The following is a 24,147-nucleotide window of genomic DNA, read 5'->3' on the forward strand; positions in this document are numbered from 1 at the left end:
ATAGATCAGCCCCACTGTCTCAGTGGGTGGGAAGTAGACAAAATTGCCGGGGAGAAAAGTGGGATCTTGGGGGTGGGATGGGTTGGGGGTAAGGGGAGATGGGGAGAGAAAAGTGAGAAGGGGAGGATGGGGGGAACTTTGGGAAACAGGATGATTGGGATAAAGGAAGGCTGGATAGGGGAGCACGGAAGCACAATTCTTAGTTAAGGGAGCCACCTTAGGGTTGGTAAGAGACTTGAACCTAAAGTGGCTCCTAGGAGCCCAAGGCGATGTCCCCAGTTAGTTCCTTGGGCAGCCGAGGATAGGGAACCTGAAATGACCCTATCCTATAGCAATACTGACGAATATCTTGCATATCACCATAGAACCTTCATCTGGTGAGGGATGGAGATAGAGACAGAGACCCACACTGGAGCACTGGACTGAGCTCCCAAGGTCCCAATGAGGAGCGGAAGGAGGGAGAAGATGAGCAAGGAAGTCAGTACCAAAAAGCTTAGTTTTTAATGGATGCAAATACTTTCTAAGCATCATTATTTTTACAATGGCTTTGTAAGCCTTTCTCTTTAGCAGCTCCAGTTTATAGTGAAGTCACACATGCAGACAGAAAATACACTTTTTCTTAGTCACATGGCTGATACACATACGACCTGAGATTCAAATCTATAGACTGGTCCATGCTTATGACGCCTACACAAAAGGCCCCATTCCCGCTGTTCAATGAATTATATAAAATAAAATATTTAAAAGGGAATTTTACATGTAAAATACGTGTATGTAGGACAAAGGTATAGTATAATACGGCTTAGAGGGTGAAATATCCACAAACATCCGTGTCCAGGAAGCTTTTGAAAAGGATTTGCGCAAATAAATAAACAGCCAGGCAGAAGCAGATATATTTGGAGCTGTAATGACAGAAGGATGAGGAAGCTGGGGAACACACTCCAAGATTCTGGACCTATTCCCAGATATGCTGGGAGACAGGAAGTCTCTTTTTCCAGGGTGTGTGGGTCGTTCTCAGGAAGCTTCACAGCTGGGTAACCCAGTTTTCTACAAAATGGAACTAAAACACAACTGATTCTGAGATCCCAGAATCATGACATGACGTTTTTAATCCACTCCAGAGAGCAGAAACCCCGGTCTGTGGTTTCAAGCTGCAAGGTTGCTAAGCACACTCCAGTGATGCCCTGGAGCAGTGGGCACAAGCTTGGTCCTGAGTCAGATGACTGGTTTCTAGTTTGGGCTTCTCACCAAGTTATCAATGCCTAAACTTTTATACTGAATGACTTATATTGTCAAATTCATTTGTAAAATCTTTTTGGGGAGATTTTTTTTTTTTTTTTTACCACATGCCATGTTTCGAAATCTTGGATCAAGGCAAATTTTCTTGTTTAATTTTGTTGCTTCCCAGCTATTCAGAAAACTTCCCTACCTATTGATGCATCAGATTGTATAATTGGTTTTGTTATTTATTTTATTATTTACATTAGGCTGAAGATAGACACCTAGATGCAGTAACCTCGGGTGTTAAAAAGCCAAGTGGTCAAGTATGTAAGACTAAGATTTAAGCTCTGAGTTCATTTTCCACCCCTAGGACAGTCCCTTCTGCAGCTCGTGACTCTTACCTTTCCTGATAGAGTATAAGGTTTTCACCCTTAGTGTCAGTAGTAGGAAACATAGTTGATCTATGAGTAGTGTAATCTTTGAGGCCACCAGTGCTGCCACTGGCCTAAGTTGAATACACCTCCTTTGTTACAGTTCTTCCACTGCTACAAGGGCACTTGTGAAAGGGAGACTCGAAAGTTCTCAACAGTCAGAACAAAGCGCCCTCAGAGATTATGTATCCTGAGCAAGAGCTGGTTCGTCTCAGGGGGAGTGGAGGAAGGAACATGAAACAGATCATGTAGGTGCTTGCACAATGTGCATGTGTTTGTGTACATGTGTTTGTGTGCATGTGTTTGTGTGCATGTGTGTGTGTGCATGTGTGTGTGCATGTGTTTGTGTGCATGTGTGTATGTGTTTGTGTGCATGTGTGTGTGCATGTGTTTGTGTGCATGTGTGTATGTGTTTGTGTGCATGTGTGTGTGCATGTGTTTGTGTGCATGTGCTTGTATGCATGTGTGTGCGCATGTGTGTGCATGTGTGTGCACATGTGTGTGCGCATGTGTGTGCATGTGTGTGCATGTGTGTGTGCATGTGTGTGCATGTGTGTGCATGTGTTTGTGTGCATGTGTGTGTGCATGTGTGTGTGCATGTGTGTGTGTGCATGTGTTTGTGTGCATGTGTTTGTGTGCATGTGTGTGTGCATGTGTGTGTGCATGTGTGTGTGCATGTGTGTGTACATGTGTTTGTGTGCATGTGTTTGTGTGCATATGTGTGTACATGTGTGCAACAACAACTAAATAAAAAGAGGCCATGACTTTGACAGAAAACAAGATGGGGTCTGAGGGAGGGAAGGATAGAGGGAAATTACGTAGTAATTTAAATAATAAAAAATATTATTAAAAATAGAATCCAAAGACACTGGACTTGAAAACCTGGAATGAGAAGACTTGAGATCAATCTTCTGTATTTTATAACATTATCTGTGATAGTGGATTATATAACCTCACCAGGACGTTGATACTCATTCTTATTTGTTATTGGAAATATTATTATATTATTTAGTAAGAGGCAAACAACTATGGTTTGAAATGCAATTGTTTGTATGGCTGAACGTAGGATCAATTTTATAAAACAGCATTAAAGAAGCACAGTGTACTATGTCCTATTTCATACAATACTTAATGCTAATAAAATACTCATAGGCAATACACAAATGAGCAAGAAAGCTTGCAAGATTCTACAAATATTGATTGGAAAGGTGTAGAATGTTGAAACCATTATTTTATACTACAAAACTGGGATCATGTATGAGAAAAGTTTTTGTTACCCTCTTCCCACTTTTAACAGTCTTGCAAGGAACATTTTCTGTACCTATCTTATTGCGTCATTCTGGGTCAACTTTTCAGAATGAATGTACCGACCATAGCCACTGGATATTTCCATTGTCAACACTCCCCTGCACTACAGACCTAGAAACCTAACAACCAACCTTACATCTTCACTTGACTTTCTAATAGACACTTAAAACTTTCCATTTCTGTAACAGAAATCTTGATTTTCTGATACAATCCTGGATGCCCAATATTTGCCTAGCATCTTTTTATCTTAATACATAGAAGAGAAAATGTTCAGAACCCTGGAGGGGACCCTAATTAACACGTTTCTTCTCCACAGGTGGTAATCATCAAAAATCTCTTTCTCTCATCCATGATCAAGTCCACGTTATCATCTTTTCTCTTGGGCGATGGCTATTAATCACTAATTGCTGCTTTGCTTTTCTGTTTATATGTCTTAAATAATCATTCATATCAGAAACTTAGTGGTATATCATACCCTCCCGTAGCATGAGATTGAATCTAGAGATAAAGCCCATTTCCTTTCCATAAAGCACAATTCATCTGGCCCTGTGTATCCTTTGGCAAAACATTTTTGCATCTTCCTTCATCTACTGTTCAAAATGCCAACAAATTATTCAGTTTTGCGATAACTCATTGTCACTCCTTTCCCAGTGCATGGCATGATGGCTTTAACACCCATTGCACAATGACAGCTATTGTCGAAAAACTGGAATAGCATGTTTTGTAATGTAGTTATTCAATTTCCTTGCTTCTTTCTATACAAAGGGAAGAAAATATAAGCAAAGAACTAATCAAAATGCATTTAAAATATTTAAATTGTCATTAATGTAAAAAACACCAGGGTATAAAATATCTCAGAAATTTATAATTAGTGTCATGCTTGTGCATGTATGTTATATGTACAGGTGTATAGCTGGTGTATGTGAACACATCTGTATAGACATATATATGCACATGTAAACATGTGTTTGTCAACCAGAGATCAAACTCAGCTGTCTTCCTTCGTCTTTATTTTATTTGTTGAGACAGAGTCTCACCGAACCTATTTAGTGAGGCTGGATGGTAAGCAAAATTGAAGGACCCATCTTTTCTGTCTCTTCGATTTTGAGATTATAGAGGAGTACCACCGTGCCCAGGGTCTCACCGGTGTGCTGGGATTCCATTCTCAAATTTCATAATTGCATGTCAAGCTCTTGATTAAATGAGCTGCCTCCCAGTCTCTTACAGCCAGTATTTTAAATTAACGTTCATAATATGCTAAATCCCATGAATTCTTCCAGAGAAAAGTGCGTGAGTACAACATTTTTGACATGTAATATTAATTATTAACTAAAGAAAGTTGATAATATTTGTGCAAGCATAATGAAATAATAAAACTAGTAACATGTGAACTTACTTTGGATCCACTGAAAGCTCTAACATGTCCTATATATCCTGAATTATGGCCTTGTTCTTTTTCCTCCCAGAATAATCAACCCAGGAAACAAGCTTCTAGAGTTTTCTTGCCCTCTGTTCTTTGTTCCCCATTTTCTCAAATACTCTAGCCCAGGACTCCCTCCACTGCATTATGGTAAATACAACTCAATGTAAATCATATTTATAAGTATAATACATATATACTTTGTACATATCAGTATATTGAGTTTTACTGTACAAGAGTGGTTTTATTTATGTTTTTTTTCTTTAAAGGAGCATCCCATTCCTGATGTCGTGGACTTTATGAGGGCCCCCTCACCAGTGCCTGAATATGCTCAGGTGAGCCCTGTCTGATTTTACATATTAGATGAGCAGACAAGTGACATTTTTATTTGCTTGAACTTGGATGTACAAATCAAAGCACTGTAAGTCAATCTGTTATAAGCCAGGAGCCCCAATTTTAGGCATACAGCTACTGTTGTGGAAAAATGATTGGTAGATGCTTCTAGGTTAAGGCATAGAAAATTAATCATAGCTCAAATGTTCATCTAGGTGCTAGTAACACAATATTTTATTTCATCAACTTTTCCAGCTGCTGGTGGGACTCAGGGCCTTGTATACGCCAGGCAAGTTTTCAACTGTGGAACACCATCTCTGATCAAAATAGTAACTGAATTTATTGGGATTATATCTCATGGGTGAGCACATAGTTCTGCAGTTCTGCATGTAAATGCCCCAGATCTAGAAGAGGCCATTACACTTCACCTGATCTCAGGCAGCATTCTATTGCAAGCTCCTCCATATCCTGCTGTATTCTACCGCTTCGTATTGGTTTTATGTTTTGAGATATACTTCTTGTTTTTAATAAATTAGGTTGCAAATAGTATTAAGTATTCTTTTCCTCTTATATTGAAATAATAAATGTATCAGTTTCTTTCAACAGGTCCCATGTAATAGGTAGCCACCATTTTTTCAACGCTTTACATGCTTCTTTTTAAAAAAAAAATTTCACTGTTTAAATGCATATGTATGAATAGGTATGACCTGGTTTTAATTAGAAGTCATTTACTATCTCCATAAATAGCTAGGAAAGTGCCTGCTAGAACAGAACCAAGAAGACAAAAGAACAACTTATGGATAAGAAACAGGAGTTTCACTTCTGTATAATGTAAGAGCGTATTTGCTAACTTACTTCTAGTGTTAAGTCAATGGGGAAGAGCAGGGTAGAAAGAAAGACATTGGTGTGGTAGGGAAGTCTCGCTGTCATTCATCCATCATCTATCATCTATCTATCTATCTATCTATCTATCTATCTATCTATCTATCTATCTATAATCTATCTATCTATCTATCTATCTATCTATCATCTCATATCTTTTCTTTATTTATATATTATTTATGTTTCTTTAAGGCTTACAAACGTTTAAGACATTTCTATTTTTTTAACTCACATAAAATACTGTATTTTATGCAATATCTTTATAGTCAGAATGTTTGCTTTGTAATTGAATAGATTGTGATGGATTTTGAAAACTGACAGATTTTATGCGAGTGTTCATAGGATATTAGTGGAAGTATTATTCACTTTTAGTAATAAAAGTGATCTGTGTTGGAGGCAATAAATATAATTTTTAGAGCAAACTATTTCTGATCTGGCTATTGGTCTCTTGGTTGTGTTTTGTGTGTGCTTAGAACAAATATAGTATGATATATACTGAAAATTCCAGGGAACAAACATTCACAGAATGCCAAGCAAAGGTCACTTCTTACTTATATTTTAAACTTTATTTTTTCCAATATAAATTACATCTATCTATTTAAAATATTCTGGTAAATAATTTATCTTAATTTATTTACCTCCCGTGAAAGCATTTCTCCTGTTTTGACAAGGACTATCAGAAAAATTAAAAGAATGAGAAAAGTCATATATTGTTCAAAAATGACAAAAAAGTGTGGGTTTAAACGGAATTTTACAAGGACATCAGATTTTGTATGCAAATTTCCCAATTAAAGTTCAATCTCTTAAGATCCAAATGCAGTGTAAATGCTTTGTGAAGAAATTTAATACACTTTAAACACATTCTCTGGGAAGATAACCATAAAATATGTGGTGGTAATAAGTTAGTTCAAACTCCATTTTACTGTTCTTTCAAAAAAAATTTTCTGGTTTGATACTTTCTTGCTTTATTATGTGACACAAATGAATCAGTAGATGAGCAGTTTCATCTCCATGTGAAATGGTTCAACTTGATTGACTTAGTACCTAAGCCTGGGATGTGTATTCATTTTCGTCTCTCTCTCTCTCTCTCTCTCTCTCTGTGTGTGTGTGTGTGTGTGTGTGTTTTCTGTTTCCCTACTTCTCCCTCACCCCTTTCCTCTCCAAGAGTATGCTCTTTCTTGCAGTATAATAGAGAGAGAGAGAGAGAGACTGAATGTTTAATGTAGTGATAAGAGCGGCGGGGCTGCATCCCTAGCACCCCGGCCACCTGCTAGCTTATGCCCGAAATAACAACACACAAACTGTATTCATTTAAACACGGCTTGGCCCTTTTCTATCTAGCCTCTTCTAGGCTAATTCTCACATATTAATTTAGCCCATTTCTAATCATCTGTGTTGCACCCCAAGGTGCGCTTACCGGGAAGATTCTAGCCTACGTCCATCCTGGGTCGGAGCTGAATTGCATCTGTCTGAGAGAGCGGAGCATGGCGTCTCTGTCTGAGGCATTTTATCTCACTTCCTCTTCCTCCCAGCATTCTGTTCTGTTTACTCCACCCACCTATGTTCTAACCTATAAGGGCCAGCCAAGCAGTTTCTTTATTTTTTTTTAACCAATGACTTTCCTCCATCAGTTTAGCTCTGTGAAGCCTATCTAAAACACCTGATTGATCTAAAAAAGAACTTAATGGCCAAAAGCAAGGCAGGAGAAAGAATAGATATGTCTGGCAGGCAGAGAGAATAAGTAAGAGGAGAATTCTTTGGAGAGAGAATCTAGGAGTATGAGAAGGAGGAGGAATCTAGGGGCCCAGCCACCTGTCTACACAGCAAACCATGGAGTAAAAAGTAAAGAACGGTATATAAGAGAAAGATAAAAGCCAAGAGGTAAAAGGTGGACGGGATAATTTAAGTTAAGAGAAGCTGGCTAGAAATAAGCCCAGCTAAGACTTGGCATTCGTCAGAATGAATACGTCTTGATGTGTAATTCTTTGGGAGGTGGTTGCGGGCCTCCCAAAGAGTAAAGAACAAGAGCAAAGGTCCAAAAGTGTATCAACCTAAAGCAAAAGCAGTCAACTACAATACGGAGCTCAGGGCTCTGACTTAGTCATTGAGTTTCAGATCCACGGAAAAAAAACGAAAATCAAAACTGCTTTAATTCCAAACAAAATGAATCCTGGTAAAAATATAAAGATCAAAAGTTCTCATATTAATTTTTAACCTGTGAGTTGAATTGTAGTTATAAAAACGTAACCATATGCCAATGGAGACGAAATCGGAATCTACAAGGTATTTTAAGTTCTACCTCCTATTAAGTGATAAAACAGGGTTTTGTATATTTATTTTTTTTTAGTATTTTTTTCGTTTATAGTCATTCAAGTGCGCTTATGAAACTGCCTTTTGAGCCGCACTGAGAAGGCAGTGGCTGCCATTTTTATTTTCCCAAAGGGGGAACCGAGACACCCAGAGGGTGAGAACTCTGGAATGCAGGTCAGTCAACTGGTTCTGGCCCTGAGCTCTGAGTCTTCACGATTGTATTGCACATGGAGTGGCTTAGATTGACGAGACTCGGGCTCCTTCAAACTCATTAGAGTCCCTTGAGGAAAGTGCCGTCTCTGGACCCGGTTTCCTCCCTAAGACGGGATCTAAAAATGTTTTATCTCATGGGACAAAATAAGAATTAATGTCATTCTTTTCATGTAAAGCAGTTACTTGGGTTAGTGTTTGGTTCACGATAAACATTTAGCAAACGGAACTTTTTATGTATTCCTCCGGTGCGCTCTGATAATTTCTTCTGTGAAAATGACAAGATAATAGCAGCTTTCAGACGCTTGTCCACGAACAACACTCGAGAATGCTAGTCTGAAACTTTGAGGAAGAAAAACAAAAGTATCGTCTCGTTTTGAAGCCCCTACTAGAAAAGTTTATAGCTTTTGGCAGAAACAAGCGCTGCAACCCTTAATCGATGTAAGGAAGAGAAGGCGACCCTAGTGTGGAAAGGTAGGAGGACAGATACACTCTGTCTGCTGAAAGTCCTTATGGCATTTTCATGTATCGTCTGTTCTTATTCGCCACCAGCGCCCATTTCTATCTCCCCACCCATGTGCCCTCAAGGATCCCCCATTACGCTTTTGTGTCACGTTATACTCTGTTACCCTCCTCTTTCCCATTCTCTCCTCTTTGAAGATCTCTTCCCTTCCCCCTTTTAATTTTACATCTCTCCCATATGTATGTATATGTATATAAATATACAGATATAGAATAGGTATAGATACAGGCTCTGTGCGTGAGAGGGAACATGAAGTATTTGTTTGTATGAATATGACTTATTTTACTTAATATGGTTTCCAGTTCTCTTTCCCTGAAAGTGTCAAGTCTCATTTCTATTTATAATTGGATACTGTTCTTTTATGCACATGAACAACATTTTCTTTATCTAATGGTCATTAGGTTGGCTCCATTTCTTAGTTACTATGCAGCAATAAAAATATATGCTCGAGTACCTAAGGCACGGGATTGAGAGCCTTTGGTGTATACCCAGGTGGTAGTGAAGATTTTACTGTTCTGAGAGACCTCTGTGCTGCCTTCTAATGGCAGCTCCGGTTGACACTAATACACATCAGCAGGCATCCATGATTGTATTTAATGTCCTTTGTGAAGTCAGCCTTTCTAACTGGAGTGATATAGAAACCTACAACAGTTTCCCTTTCCAGTTGGCAGACAACTAAGGTTGTTGAATACTTTTTCAACCTGTCTGCATTTTCTTTTGAGAAATATCTGCTCAGTTTGTTAACCCATTTATTGGATATGGAGACTTGTTTTAAAATTCTTTGATTTTTAATTGTTCTTTGTATATTCCAGATGTTAAGTCTCTGTCTAATGTACAATTGACAAAAATTTCTCCCATTCTATAAGCAGGCTTTTTTACTTTGAATCTTTCCTTTCTTGAGCAGAAGTATTTCATTTCACGAAACCCAACTGATAAGTTCTTATGGGTACTTCCTGCTCTAAAAACTATTTTCAGAAACTTTGACTTCATGATATATTTATAAGACTAGCAAAACAATCCTAAATTTTAACGCAATACACTTAGTTAATCCCAAATTTAATACTACATTTAAGTATTGTTTTCTCATTGTTTTTCACTAGAAGTTTCATCTTTTCAGGTTTCATGTTGTTCTTTGATAATTTTGCATTAATTTTTGGGCAGAGTAGGAGATGATGATCTAATTTCATTCTTTTCCATGTTGATATCCGGTTTTCCCTACGGTGTTTGTTGAAGAGGGGTTTTGTTTCTGTGAGTGTCGACCCCAGTGTACATTTTTGACACTCTAGTAACACTTTGGGCAGCAACCACTATGTGCTGTATGTAATTCTGACTTCTCAGTCCTCTGTCTCTTGCGCACCTGTTTTCCCGACTGTGGCTCTGCAGAATAATTCTCAGGTGTGCACACAATACCCTTTTTTTCCTGTATAGGATTACTTTGGCTACTCAGTGCCTTTTATATTTCCATGTAAATTTTAGAGTTGTTATGCTTGTGTTGTGAATAGTTTCCCTGGGATCTTAAGGGGGGGGTTGCATTAACCCCCTAGGAAACTTTTGGTAATATATTTTCAGAATATTACTTATGCACTGCACAAGTTTTGAAGGCTTTCCCATTTTTCTAGTGTCTTTTTCAATTTTATTCTTCAGTTCCTTAAAGTTTTCATGCTAGAGACTTCCACTTTCTTGGTTATATTTATTCCTAAGGTTTTTATTTCTAATGTATTACTGTGAATGGCCCTTTCTTCCCAATGCCTTCCTCAATAAGTTTGTTATTGATTACAGAAAAGTTACAGATTTTTGTATGTTGATTTCCTAGCCTGCTACCTTGATGTGAGTGTTTATAAATCAGAGAGATTCCCGATGGTGGCTTAAGCACAGGATTGTGTCATCTGAAAATATGAGTAATTTGACTTCTTTGTCTAATTGTATCCCTTTAATTGCTCCCTCTTCTCTTACTGTTTTAATGATATTTCAAAGAGGATACTGAACAAAAACAGAGAGAATGACGGCCTTGTTTCATTCTGTATTTAAAGGAAATGCTTTTTCTTCATCTTCCATGTGTTGTTGGGTGTAAGTTTGTTGTGCATAGCCGTTATTGCTCAACACATTGCTGTGCTGATATATATATATATATATATATACCTTCTACTCCTTTATCATGAAGCCATAGTATGAGGAAGGTCGTTGGCTAATAAAGAAACTGCCTTGGCCCATTTGATAGGCCAGCCTTTAGGTGGGTGGAGTAAACAGAACAGAATGCTGGGAGGAAGAGGAAGTGAGCTCATATGCCTTAGCTCTGCTCTCTGGGGCAGATGCGATGAGGCTCCGACCCAGGATGGACGTAGGCTAGAATCTTCCCGGTAAGCGCACCTCGGTGCTACACACATTAATAGAAATGGGCCAGGCAGTGTTTAAATGAATTCAGTTTGTTTGTTGTTATTTTGGGACATAAGCTATCCAGGCGGCTGGGAGCAGGGCGGCAGGAATGCAGCCGGCAGCTCCTTCTACAATAGTAGACCTGGACTAATGCTTTTTTTCTGAGTCTGCTGAGATGATCACATGATTTCTAACCTTAAATCTTTTCTGTGTGCATGTGCTGCTTGTTTGCCTTATATCAGACCTCTATTGGATTGTATATATTAAAGCAGGCTTGTATCCTGGGGATGAACTTAGTCATGTTATATTATTTTCTTATGAATTTGGTTTGCAAGTATCTCGTTGAGAATGTTTACATCTATCTTCACATGAGAAATGGTCTATAGTTAATGTTTGTGTCTTTTTTGGATAGTACAGTAATAATTAGATTTATAGAATCAGTATAGGTCTTCTGTTCTTAAAAGTCGGGAAGACTTCACCCAGTTAGTGAATTAGTGTGGTGCTAGGCACCTAATTGTTTGGAAGATTTAATTATTGCTTCAGCCTCTTTACTTTTATGAGTTGATCTTTGCTATTCATACTTCACAATGTAATTGTGGCAGTTCATGAGTGTTTAGCAAATTAGCCATTTCTTTTAGATTTTCTAGAATTTTGGAGTATTTTCAGAGTGTTCTGTAACAATTCTCTGGATTTAATGGGAATCTAACAACAGCCCTCCTTTTCATCTCTAATTTTATTAGTCTTTGTCTTCTCTCATTTTGGTTAGTTTGACAAGGAATTTGCTAATATTGTTTATCTTTCCAGAGCATGAACTCTTCCAGAGCACAACTGACTCTTGAATGGTAGCCATTGGTGGCTTCTTTGTGGGGTAAGGTTTGTCAGTCTGTTTTACCTTGCCTATTTTCTTATTTCTTCAATTTTTACTCCATAGGAATACAATTTATTTATGTTTTTCTTATACGGATTGATTTTCTTTGTCAATTCACACAGAGGTAGCTTCTAATCTGCAATTTTACTCTAACTCTTCATAATAGCTACTTTGTTACATTGATTGTGTTAAAGGTGCCCAGTGAATTAGCAGAGTTATCCTCTGGGTGTGTTTCTGAGGTTCTCTCCATAGACTGATCCTGAGATTTAACCCTTTGATGGATTCATATTATGATGGAATTATTGGCAGGTGATGAAAGGTAAGAGGTGGAGTCTAGTTGGCAGAAATGCATTACTGCAGGCATTTAGTGGGGGGATGAACCACGGCCACATCTTTGTGATGGAAAAATTCTAACTTGTGAATAAGCAACACTAGGAATTTTAGGCTTTTTGTCTGGAGTCATTGCTTTAAATTATGCTTCCAAGAATATGCTTCCAGATTTAGCCTATAATAACTATAAAGGACTATGTCATTTTACCATACATTGATGTCAAATAAAAGCACATTTGTCGCTGACCCCTCCCTGTTTTCTCATTCTGCTTCTCGGCCACCATGACTTGAGCAGCTCTGCCATGCTCACTACCACGAATTCTCTCAAAGTGTGAACTGAAATTCTTTCTTCCCTAAGACTTTCTGTCTTGCTTGCAGAGATGAAAAGTTAATTAAATATTATCATAATGGTGTTTACATTACACAGGAAAGTGTTGCCTTAGTGGATCTCCTGCCAGATTTTATTCTTGGAAGCAAGCACAGTACCTAGGAAGAGAAGAGATTCAACAAACATTTGGTTACTGTCTACGTGGAATAACACTGAGAATTTGGAGAGGACGCCTTCAGTGTAAAAAGGAACTCTAGCATCAGCTAGCTATGCAAGCGTCCCCAATTACATAATCCTGGGCTATGTTTCATTTATTTACTTCAGCTTTTCTTTAAAGTGGCAAAAAAATAATAAAGATAATCCTTGGAAGATTGTTGTAGAAAACAACGAACGTGGTACATGTAAAATGGCTAACGTTATGGTTTGCACACCATGAGCGGCGTTCACATGTCTGGTTTTCTCCGCTCAGTTATAATAAATCTTTAGGAGTTGAAAAGCATCAATCAGCATTTTATCACTCTCTGCTGCAAGATGCTCATCTGGGGAATATTTGGATTCAAATGTCTGACTCAGTGGATATTCTCCCTCCCATCTTACCTGCTAGCATGGCAGACAGCTGATGGAACACTTCTGCAGTGTCTCTGTGTTTAAGTGGATGAGATAGATACTAAGTGCTATCAAATGAAAGCACCCATGCAGGCACCTCTGCATTTTCATTTAATATGTTAAGATACTGCTAATATAAGTTATTTATAGGTCCTTCTCTGTATTTTAAACAATGGTCCTAGTTAAAAAGCATAGATTTCTAATGTTGCTTACTCATAGGTTACAATGTTTACATACAGAAAAGGTAACTGCAATTCAAACTAAAGAAAGTTACGCTTTTTCTTATAGGAATCAGACGTTAAAGAAATACAAAACCAGATAATCTTCTAATGGAACAACTGTTGGTTCTTCCAAGAACTCATTTAAATGAGCTCATTTGCTTTAGAAAACATGGTATTTGGCAGTTAGTTTTTATGTTCTTTGAAGAATGTAGAATTTAAAAAAAGAGAACGAAATCCCTTTCAATTAACAATGCCTAAGTATTGTTACCAAGTGCTGTATATGTCCTCGACTGATTGAGTTCTGTGGTTTTTTTTTTTGTCAGTCTTCTTTCTTCATGGCAGATTTTGAATTTGTTTGTAAAATGTAAAGACATGTGTTTGCCTTTCAGGATGCCTCCTGGAGAAAGGAATGGCAAATGAGTGAGCCACAGACTGGAGCTGCTTGTGTTTATTTTTAGAATGTTTTATATTTCAGGGCTTTCACATGTACAGATCTTAATTCAGGAATAAATTTTACAATTTACTCCTGTTCTTTTTGCTTGAGAATCTCAATACTGCCGTCTGCACAGGCTGTACAGATCCTCGAAATCACGAATTAGAACCTTCCCACCTAAAACCATTTGATCCTGAAATTTTCATTTTCAAATTTCAAAAGGTGTGTAGTGTGTGTGTGTGTGTGTGTGTGTGTGCACCATAGCCTAGAAGACATCCCTCTCTCCTTTCTTTCCTCCCTCCCTCCCTCCCTCCTGGCTTCAGTTTCTTTTTCTCTGTCTCTCTCCTTTCTTTTTCTTTCCTTATTAGCGAACCATTAAATAAAATAATGTCTTTATTGTAGGACTCAGAATTAATACCATCCAATTGGGTTTTTAAAATGAAGCTACAATTTTGTTGACACACAATGTTGAAATCAAGATTGTGAAGTAAGTATGCACAACAAGGTAAAATTTCAGTGTTTTAACCATTAAAATTAAATATTCTTTCAATGATTAAAAGAATTCTCTTTTTAGCCATTCAAATTAAATATTCTCTATTACCTTCAAATTAAAGGCATACATGGTTTTTAAATTACTGTCTTCTTATACACGGATTTAAAAATAAAAAGTGAAATGGAATGGCAAAATTTTACTTTAGCTTTCATGGATTATGATTATTATTCTTTCTGAAGGGAGGCACAAAATTTAAAAAAAGTAATTTTCTCTATCTGCACTTGCCTATGTATTGAAAATTTAGGCAGATATGGTGTGACTTCATAATTTACATCTAAATCATAAAAAGTCTGATATTTAATTGAGAATGGTTTCTCATAACTTCCAATGCACTTAAGTCCTATTTTTAAAGTTGGAAACCTATTTCTTTGCATTCTGTCTAATAGGAAATATGGGTTGTTAATCAATGTTCTGCAGAAGTGCCCAGAGAGAGCTGATATTTACAGACCACCTGTCAACTTTCTAAGCCCCTGCTATGGTATTTTACTTAATCTTCACAGGAGCACACGGGTCAGCCGTGTATGTAACTTGGAATCAGGGCAGAGAAGCATTGAAAGAGCAGGGGACTTTTGTGCCTTGGGTGCTACCAAGGTCTCATGCCAGCAGGACTGACTTGGGGAAGGAAACACACGAGTTAGTATCATTTTTGGAGTTTCTGGATGGAGGCCGATGGCTGCTCACAGTGAAGCACTTTGATGATGATGGCTGTACTGAAATATGCCCAACAGTATTGTGATACTCATGCTATATCTTTAACACAGAGCTCTAATCCTCTTTCAGTTAACAAACCTTAAAATGCAAAGTACCCTGATTACAGAGCAGTGTCTTTAGGCAAAAAAAAAAAAAAAAAAAAAAAAAAAAAAAAAAAAAAGATTAAAAAAAAAAAAGAAACCTTATCTCCAAATTTGACAGGGATTTAATACTGAGAATATATTAAGAATATATAAAGAATGTAATAAACAAAATACCAAATAAAATCCAATTAAGAAATGATCAAATAAATCATTTCTTTAAAGATATGCAAGTGTCCAACAAATACAAACAAAACTGTTCAAAATTCTTAGCAGAGAAATGCAAATCAAAACTAAATTGAAATTCTCTTATTTAGGTCAGAAGACTTAACATCACCGCCCCCCTCCAAAAAAAAAAAAAATTCCCAGCAAATTCTGTTTAGGGTAAAAGAGAAAATCTGCCTATATATACCTATATATACTGCTATGAAAGCAAACCAACGTAACCATTGTGGAAATTAGTGTAGACATTGATTAAAAAAATAAAGGGGGAATAAAATAAGGGATACAATGTCTTCTAGCTGTATTTAAGAGAAGGGTTTGGGCAACCATACTTATGTTCATACTATGCGCAACAGCCATGGTCTGAAATCGGCCAGATGCCATCAACAGAATGGATAAGTACAATGTAGTACACAAACACCCAGTGGAGTCCTAACACCTCATAAAGAAACCCAGAAACGTGGTGGAAATTATGTATCAAAATGGATGGAATCAGAGATGACCCAGCTAAAAATGGGCCAGATTTACATAGCCATGTCTGTAGGGAGGCTTGCTTTCTCTCTCACGTGCCCACAAAGGGCAGCAAATGGGGAGAGAATATTGGGGAACAGAATAAGGTGATTAATGTGAGAAAAACAGGGAGTGAGCGAGGGACAAATACCATAAAGTGTGTAATGTGCATCAATGAAAAGTCACAAAAATCCATCCTTTTATGAAATGCAATGAATGCATGCTAATGCTTTTTTTTTTTTTCGTTTCTGAGACAGGGTTTCTCTGTATCTTTGGAGCCTGTCCTGGAACTAGCTCCTGTAGATGAGGCTGGCTTCGAACTCACAGAGATCCACCTGCCTCTGCCTCCTAAGTGCTAGGATTTAAAAGCATGCGCCACCACCGCCCGGCTATGCTAATGCTTTTAAAGGAAAGAAATGAAGAAACCAGTAAGAGAAAAAAGAAAAAAAATAGGTAAAAATACAAGTATTGGAGAGGCAAATAATTCCAAAAGCCGTCCAACATTAAACAAAGTATCTAAAATGTATCTTTTGTAATTAAGTACTTGTTACAAACAGAATGGAGATAGTAACGCACCGAGATAAGTCCTGCTGAAAGCCATACGCTGAAATTATTTAAAATACATATTCTTTTTTATTTTTTATCATGTTATATTTTTATTTTGTCTCTTTGAAGAACCAAAGAGATGCCCCTTGACTCTAACCAAGGCTGTTTTGCAACTACTTGAATGTAGATTTTACAAAAAAAAATGTCCATGTTTTCTCTTCCTCCAGCTCCTTCATCTTCGTCCTCTTTGCCATGTAAGGATCAGATCCAGTGTCCCCATCTTTCTCTACAACATTTCTTTGTGAGAGGAGTGAGCATATGAGCAAAGAGGTCAAGACCACGATGGGTTCACCCACTGACGCAGTCTGCCTGGGCTAATGGCAGTTCACCAACTCCACCTGGACAGGGAAGGAAAAGCATGGGACCAAACTGGTCCCTCTGAATATGGCTGACAGTCGCATGGCTGGGGCAGAGTGGGAGGCCACTGGCAGTGGCACCAGGACTTGTCCCTACTGCTTGTACTGGCTTTTGAGGGACCTATTCTCTTTGGATGGATACCTTGCTCAGTCTAGTTTTAGAAGGGAGGGCTTTGGACCTTCCTCAAAGCAATGTGCCTTACCCTTTCTGTGGAGTGGATGCTGGGAGAAGATGGAGGGAATGGGAGGAGGGGAGGTACTGGGAATTTGGATTGGTATGTATAATAAAAAGTCTGTTTTCTTTTTGAAAAAATAAAAATAAAATGAATAAAAAACAAAAGAAAGAAAAAAATAAAATACATATTCTTGATTTGTGGAGCCGTCCAAGGCATACCCACACACGCGCAATCAGAGTGAGGGGGTGCTGTAACAGTAGCATACAGTGAGATAGGACCTGCCTATACCTCTCCTCTCCAGGAAAGCCCAGCTCCATCACTAAGGGTTGAGTCATCAGCTGGCTGAGTTAAATCCATGACTGTGCCATCCTTCATTGGCTGCTCACAGAAGCCCTGCATAGAGTGCTTTGAAAGAAAGAAAACAAAGACAGGCAGTGGTGGCACATGCCTTTAATCCCAGCACTGGGGAATCAGAGGCAGGCAGATCTCTGTGATTGGTAGGCCAGCCTGGTCTACAAGAGCTAGTACTTTCAGGGTAGGCTCCAAAGCCACAAAGAAACACTGTCTCGAAAAACCAAAAAAACCAACACAAAGCTTTGCTTAGTGCTCACTATTAAACTCTCCTGGGGAAATTGTTCTATAAACAGTTGTCCTCCTACTCTTCCAAAGATTGTAACTTGCTTGTGGAAGCAAGGTTTGATGTAGACTGGAGAAGTATGACAAGTTCTCTGCCAACTCTTAGGATGAGTAATCCTGTTTTAGGCTGAGAAAAGTAAATTAGCAGCATTCTCAAGTTTGCCCAAGCACAATATAGTATGCTAATCTGTGGGGAATAACAAGTTAATTCTGGAAACTATGCAGTTGCCATCCTACATTCAAATATCCAGCATCTATAGTTTCACACAGTAATCTAAAAATATCAATTAAATTACATGAAAAGTCAACCTAAATTTAATTAGGGAAAAATAAACAGGGTTATGAAACACCATCTGTTAGACTACTAGGACCAAAAATATACCTGTTCATAATTTGCTGCTAATGTAGGCAATTTGAGGAAAAGGGTCACCAAAATCCAGTTTTGATATTCTCTGATTTATTTTTATCAGTATTTTTGTTTTGTTTTTTTGTGTATTGATTTTGGATTCTTTTTTTCCTTTTTAAAACAGTGACGCTGTAGTCTATCGCAAGAATTCATGAAAGTCTGGGAGAGATTCCAAAGATTTATTTAAAAGATGTATAATAGGATTGAAGACTCCCTGATACAGGACAGGTTAGATGCTACTTCAGTTGTTCTGCCCAAGGGGAAAGAGCACCAACAGCAAGCTGCCTGCTCCACTCCTGCATGAGAGACACAACCAGGAAGCTGTCCTGGGCTCCATCGGAGCATTCCAGAACTTCCCCTTTCTTAAGCTTTCTCAAGTCCTATATGGATGTACTTGTCAAGCATTGGTGCCAACTATGGCTCCTGCATCCAAACCTGCACGATAGCAAGAGAGTCCCATAGTGACACCTTATATGTATCCATGTTTCTATTCTTCCTTAAAGGATTTTTGTATAATGATTCCAATTCAGGGTCAGTTTTGTTATACTATATGTATATTGCTACTCTCGTTTAAGGGATTACACTTACGCAGCTCATTTAAAAATGTAATAGTCATGTATATTATTCAAACTTACAGGCATGTTATGTTTTCAAGATATGCAGAGATATATTTCCAAACACTTCAAAGACCTATAGAATATGGCATTTAAAATGTTTTAATAATTTAGAACTCTTTGGACCTGAGATGTCCAATTACTTCAAAGAGGGTGATGGGCATCCAAAAAACTCATTATGGACTTTGCATTCTATGTGACAAGGTTAGTCATTTAGGCAAGACACTGCTCGTTTGGACTTCTTGACTGTATTCTATATAAACTGGACAGAACCCACAGGAAAGTCACTGCTGAACTTGACAAAACAAGATAGGACAGGCTGTTAGGATTACCGCTTCATGGAAGAGTCTGCCAAATATTTTGCAGTACACAGAGGAAAATGACTGACAAACTGCCAATACAATGGGATAGTTTCAAATTTTCTGCTTCCTTAAGAAGTCTACCAGACACTCTAGGCCTATAGACGGTTTGACTCAACATTACAGAAGAACTTTGGGTGACTCTCTGGGCAGGCAGATGTCTGTTATTTCTAGAGTTTTGAAAGTTGCTTACAATGCACTTGCAGTTTACCTAGGTAATATTATATCCTTTTGGCGCTTTTGATGGAGTTGAAGACTAGATAGTTAGAATTATAGTTTTCCTTAATTATAATAAAAGATAAATTATATATAAAATTGTAGACTCAAACATATGATAGATGATCGAGTATTTTCTTTAATTTTGTCAAATACAAATAGACTAAATAATATAACTGAAATTCTTGCTTGATAACTATTTTGTTATATATAATTTTCTTATATTAAAGTTAAAATGTTCCTTTTTTCAGATAGAAAAGGGGATGTCCTTCTCTATGCTGTGAAATGTGTTGCTTTTATTGGTTGATGAATAAAGCTATTTTGGACAATGGCCAGGCAGAATATAGCTAGGTGGAAAATCCAAACAGAGGTACAGAGAGAAAGAAGGAGTCGGGGAGATGCATGTAGCCATCTAAGAAGTAACGTGCAGGGCATCAGCAGTGAGCCACGAAATTGTGGCAATACACAGATTAGTAGAAATGAGATAATTTATCTGTGAGAGCTAGTCAGTAATATGACCAAGTCACTGGCCAAACAATTACAATTAATATTTAGGCTCTGAGTGGTTATCTTATAAGTGACTGTGGGAACCTGCAGGTGGAGAGAATCCAGTCCAGTGTGACTGGGCCAGATGGAGAAAAGTCTCCATTTATATTAGTCACCTGGAAGTTGCTATCTCTTTGGTAGCAAAGCTGATTGATACACTTGTATGTATCCATGACAACACGTCTTTGTAGCCCTGGAGAAGTCTTCATGAGGAAAGTGAACCTCGGTTGCTTTCTAAATCACAGATAACATTTGCACATAGGGAGTGTGAATGAGAAAGAAAGAAAGAAAGTTGTTAGGATAAGTTTGACACAGAAGAAAGCAAAGAAGAATGCAAATAGAAATCATTAGGCAGGGAGGTAAATTCGACAGCAAAAGACTTGATCTCAAGGGCCGTCAGATTGTTTTTGTCTATTTCATTTTCCTCAGAAATACTAACAAGATGAGAAGTTTAAGGCACTGTCTTTCATACATAGGCAGATTCTGAAGTTTAAATCTATAGCAGATTTAGAATGGCTCAGACTCAGCAAGCATTCAAGGCTAAGCATCTAGGCTTGACTTACAAATCTTGACTGAGGTATGAGGGCACATACAAGGTATTAAAGGATTGCGTTAGCTTAAAGGGCTAACTATACCTTCTGGGGATGTTTGAACAACTGTAGCGCCTCCAAACTAAATACATTTGTTTCCAATATTCAAATTCAAAAGTTTTTATGTTGAAGTTTAGTTAATGAGACTAGATCAACTATTCCTTTTTGAACAGCTTACCTACTTTTCTGAGAGCAAAATATGATTTTGTTTATGGTCAATAGTACGAAGCCCTAATCCCCCGAACCATACACTCATAGTTTAAATAGTTTAGTTGAAAACATGCAAATCAAATAGATGACATTTAGAGGACAATAGTCCTCTGTAAAACCTACTCTGGAATAGTAAGATTAAGAATGACATGAAGCAAAATATGTCTTTAAAAATGAGGAGGAGCTCAGTGAACTATACAAAAGCATCTAAAGGATATTTTGGTAGTTGAAATGTCAGTAAATTGATATTGAAATCAAATTTAATGAGAAATGTAGAAGCAATCATATATTTGAAGAATAAGGATGTTTTTTATAGTTAGCAATATTGTATTAATTAATGAAGAATTGATCATACTAATTTTTTAAATGATACAGTTCAAAGAACCAAGAATGCTAGATCATATTGTGGTAGAGTCTGCTAGTGCGTCTTTCTACCCTCTTCGTACAATGTAGTAAACTCTACATCTTTTCTGACAGACGGTCATAGAAATTCTACATAACGAAAACCTGTCTTGTCCAACAGCAGCAATGGTGTGGTTCATCTCACCTTTCTTTCCTAAGCTGTCTCCCCAAACCTCAGTTTAACTCAGTCTAGTCAGGACCAAGAGGGGTGCACCCACCCACCCACGGAGACAGTGGGGCTGATCTATTGGGAGCACACCAAGGCCAGCTGGACTGTGACTGAAAAAGCATGGGATAAAACCGGATTCTCTGAATATGGCGGACAATGAGGGCTGCTGAGAGCCAAGGACAATGGCACGGGGTTTTGATCTTACTTCTTGTTCTGGCTTTGTGGGAGCCTAGCCAGTTTGGATGTTCACCTTCCTAGACCAGGATGGAGGGGGGAGGACTTTGGACTTTCCACAGGGCAGGGAACCCTGACTGCTCTTCAGTCTTGAGAGGGAGGAGGAGAGGAGTGGGGGGAGGGGGAGAGGAGTTTGGGAAGGGGGGAGGAGTGGGAGGCTGGGAGGAGGCGGAAATTTTTTTTTCTCAATAAAAAAATATTATATAATATTTTTTGTGATGTATATTATACTCTTTATTGTTCACAAAATTTTATTTAGTATGTAAAAGTGTCCTGAAAAGCAAGTGCTTGAATGTTCATTTTACAGATTCAAAACCTGAGGCTAAGGAATCATTCCAATAACAATTTCTCCATCATTTCTGCTTCTGTAAATAACCTTTCATGCATATTCCTGTAATTAACCTCAATAAAACACATTGGTTTACCGAGTTGGAAAAAAAAAAAACAGTGCTGTTCCCAAGAGTTGACAATTCTTCGGAAACACCCCAACTTATTTTTAATGACTATTTTCTTTATCAAGGAAATCATCCCAAATTTTCAACCTTTCAGATCACGAGAAAAGAAACTCAGGAACGGGTGGAGCACCCATCTGCAAGTTTGCAGGTCTTGGCATTATCTCACTTAATCCACTTAGAAACGGAATCTCAGGAGAAAGATTCCCATTTATTTGTTTTAAATTGATTGTAAACACACTGCCATGACTGTACTATGTTTCTTGTCAATTTGTTTGAATGTTTTGTCTTTGATTTTTAATTATATGAATTTAATTAGCATTTAATATTATGGTTTATTTAGGGAAATATGAGGAAACTCTGGGAAACATTAATTGCTTATAGAAGCCCTCTAGGGACATTTCGTATTTTGTATCCTTTCATCTACCTCAAAGGTATGATGATGCACATTGCAAAACACAAGGACTTTGAGCAACTTAGCTTATATTTTTATAGAAATTGGACGGCCCTGTGACTATACAGATGATTGTTGCAGCAAACAGAAGCTCAGCTAGACATAGTTGCCTGACTCAAAGACCTCTACTCTTTCCTGTCTAGCAGATGCAGGTCATAAGGCCTTCACCTTGTCGGTGAGATTCTGAGCTGTGTTGCTCTGGTCCCAGCACCTGGCAGCCTCATAAAGAACCCGATTAGTCCCAGAAAGGGAAGTCTCCACTTCCCAATGGCAAGGGTCCAGGGGGTAGGCTGTTTACTTCCTCTGAACATGGCAACAAAAAAAATTTTGTTTCTTGAGTGCAAAGTATTCTTTATAACACTGGGAGTCTTGAACAGGTACCACATATTTTCCTAACAAGAAACTATCAGGAATGGATTCATCTGTTAGGTTCTAGATTACAAAGCAATTCTGAATTATCCTTCTTAACTCTAGCCTGTTATCTCCCCTGTCATACACTCTAACTATTTAAGGCTTCATGATGATATATCTGATGAAATGGAATCATAGCTCCTTCTCTCGCTACCACATGTCTGTACTCTGTTCCTCTATCTTTTGTACCTCTCCACTGCATATTTTGGCATTGCAAACTGCAGTGTATCTATACTTGAATGTTTTCTCGGTCTCACTGGTTCCCCTGGACTCGTTTCTTTTCTTCTCATAGGTCCCCTCAGCTGCTTTATAAAATAACACTCTGAGGCTTAATATTAATTACAGTTGTTTGGCCAATGGCTCAGGCATATTACTGACTAGCTCTCGCATGTAAATTAATCTATTTCTATTAATATGTATATTGCCAAGAGACTGTTATTTACTGGAGATGCTTGACTACATGGCATCTCTCTGAGTCTGCCCTCTTCCTCTCTGTGTCTTTGTTTGTATTTTCCACCTAGCTATATTTTTCCTGGCCATTGGCCAAAACAGTTTTATTCATCAACCAATAAAAGCAACACATATTTGCGGCATGCAGAAGGGCCTCCCACATCATGGACCACACTGTATATATTTTTGCTCAAAAAGCTTTATGCACAAATATTCATTGCAATGAGTCATTTGTCTGGTTAAAGCTTTATGATTTCTGATGCACTATAAATACTCGGCCACCACAAAGACTCATCTCAGATATCCTGCTGCTCAGAGTCAGGATTTTATAGCTTGGTAGGCTGTGGAGGCAGAATCTCTGTTCTTGCAGGCTGTGGGCAGTGTCATGGCACTGAGCTCCTCTCCTCCCAGCAAGGAAATAGTATGTACTACAGTACTGCCATAGCTGTCTGGTGGGCAGATACTGGCCCTTTCCAGAACTGATACTCCAGTTTCCACTGGAGCTCCAGGCTGACACTTACTTCTTTGGCCCACAGCTTACCAACAGAACCACTGTGCTTGCAGCAATGCTGAAGGCAATGCTGCTGCTCTGTGCTTCCCTTCTCCCCGCAGGGCTGGTAGTGACGGGAGTGTAAGAAGGCTGTGGAGGACAGGGGAGTATGTAGTTGTCAGGTAGAGCTTGGGGGGGCGGTTAGCAGCCACCTGGATCTCAAACAGACTTTGTTCCCAAATACACAGCCAAGCCACACAATCATTCTGACCTTGAGCAAAAAGAGGGTGCCCTAGGTGGAGAATAGTTCATTTACTGGATTGGACCTCTTCCAAAGACCATGGTTCATGGTGCCTTCAGAGGCTGTGTTGATGCCCATGGTCCATGTGATTGCCCATGGGCTGGGCTATCACCTGATGTCTTGTTGATATGTATAATCTGGGGGGTCCATGATGATATCTGAGGTTCACACTACCACTGTAGAAAATGTTGGTGTA

At 38.3% G+C, this 24,147-nt stretch overlaps 1 protein-coding gene and 1 long non-coding RNA gene across 6 annotated transcripts in view; one reads left to right on the forward strand and one right to left on the reverse strand.

Moving 5' to 3' along the window:
• The window catches only part of LOC121458759 (membrane-associated guanylate kinase, WW and PDZ domain-containing protein 2-like), a 1,271,545-nt gene that overhangs the window by 1,023,957 nt on the left and 223,441 nt on the right, over positions 1 to 24,147 (reverse strand). The gene's annotated exons all lie outside the window — the stretch shown is intronic.
• Positions 8,572 to 16,810, forward strand: LOC121458762. Its single transcript, XR_005975880.1, has 3 exons — positions 8,572 to 8,589; positions 14,200 to 14,284; positions 16,647 to 16,810. It is a non-coding gene; the product is annotated as an uncharacterized LOC121458762 (long non-coding RNA).

The sequence above is a fragment of the Microtus oregoni genome, unplaced genomic scaffold (genome assembly GCF_018167655.1).
Source record: "Microtus oregoni isolate MIOR12 unplaced genomic scaffold, Mior012 000018F_ref0000195, whole genome shotgun sequence".
NCBI lineage: Eukaryota > Metazoa > Chordata > Mammalia > Rodentia > Cricetidae > Microtus > Microtus oregoni.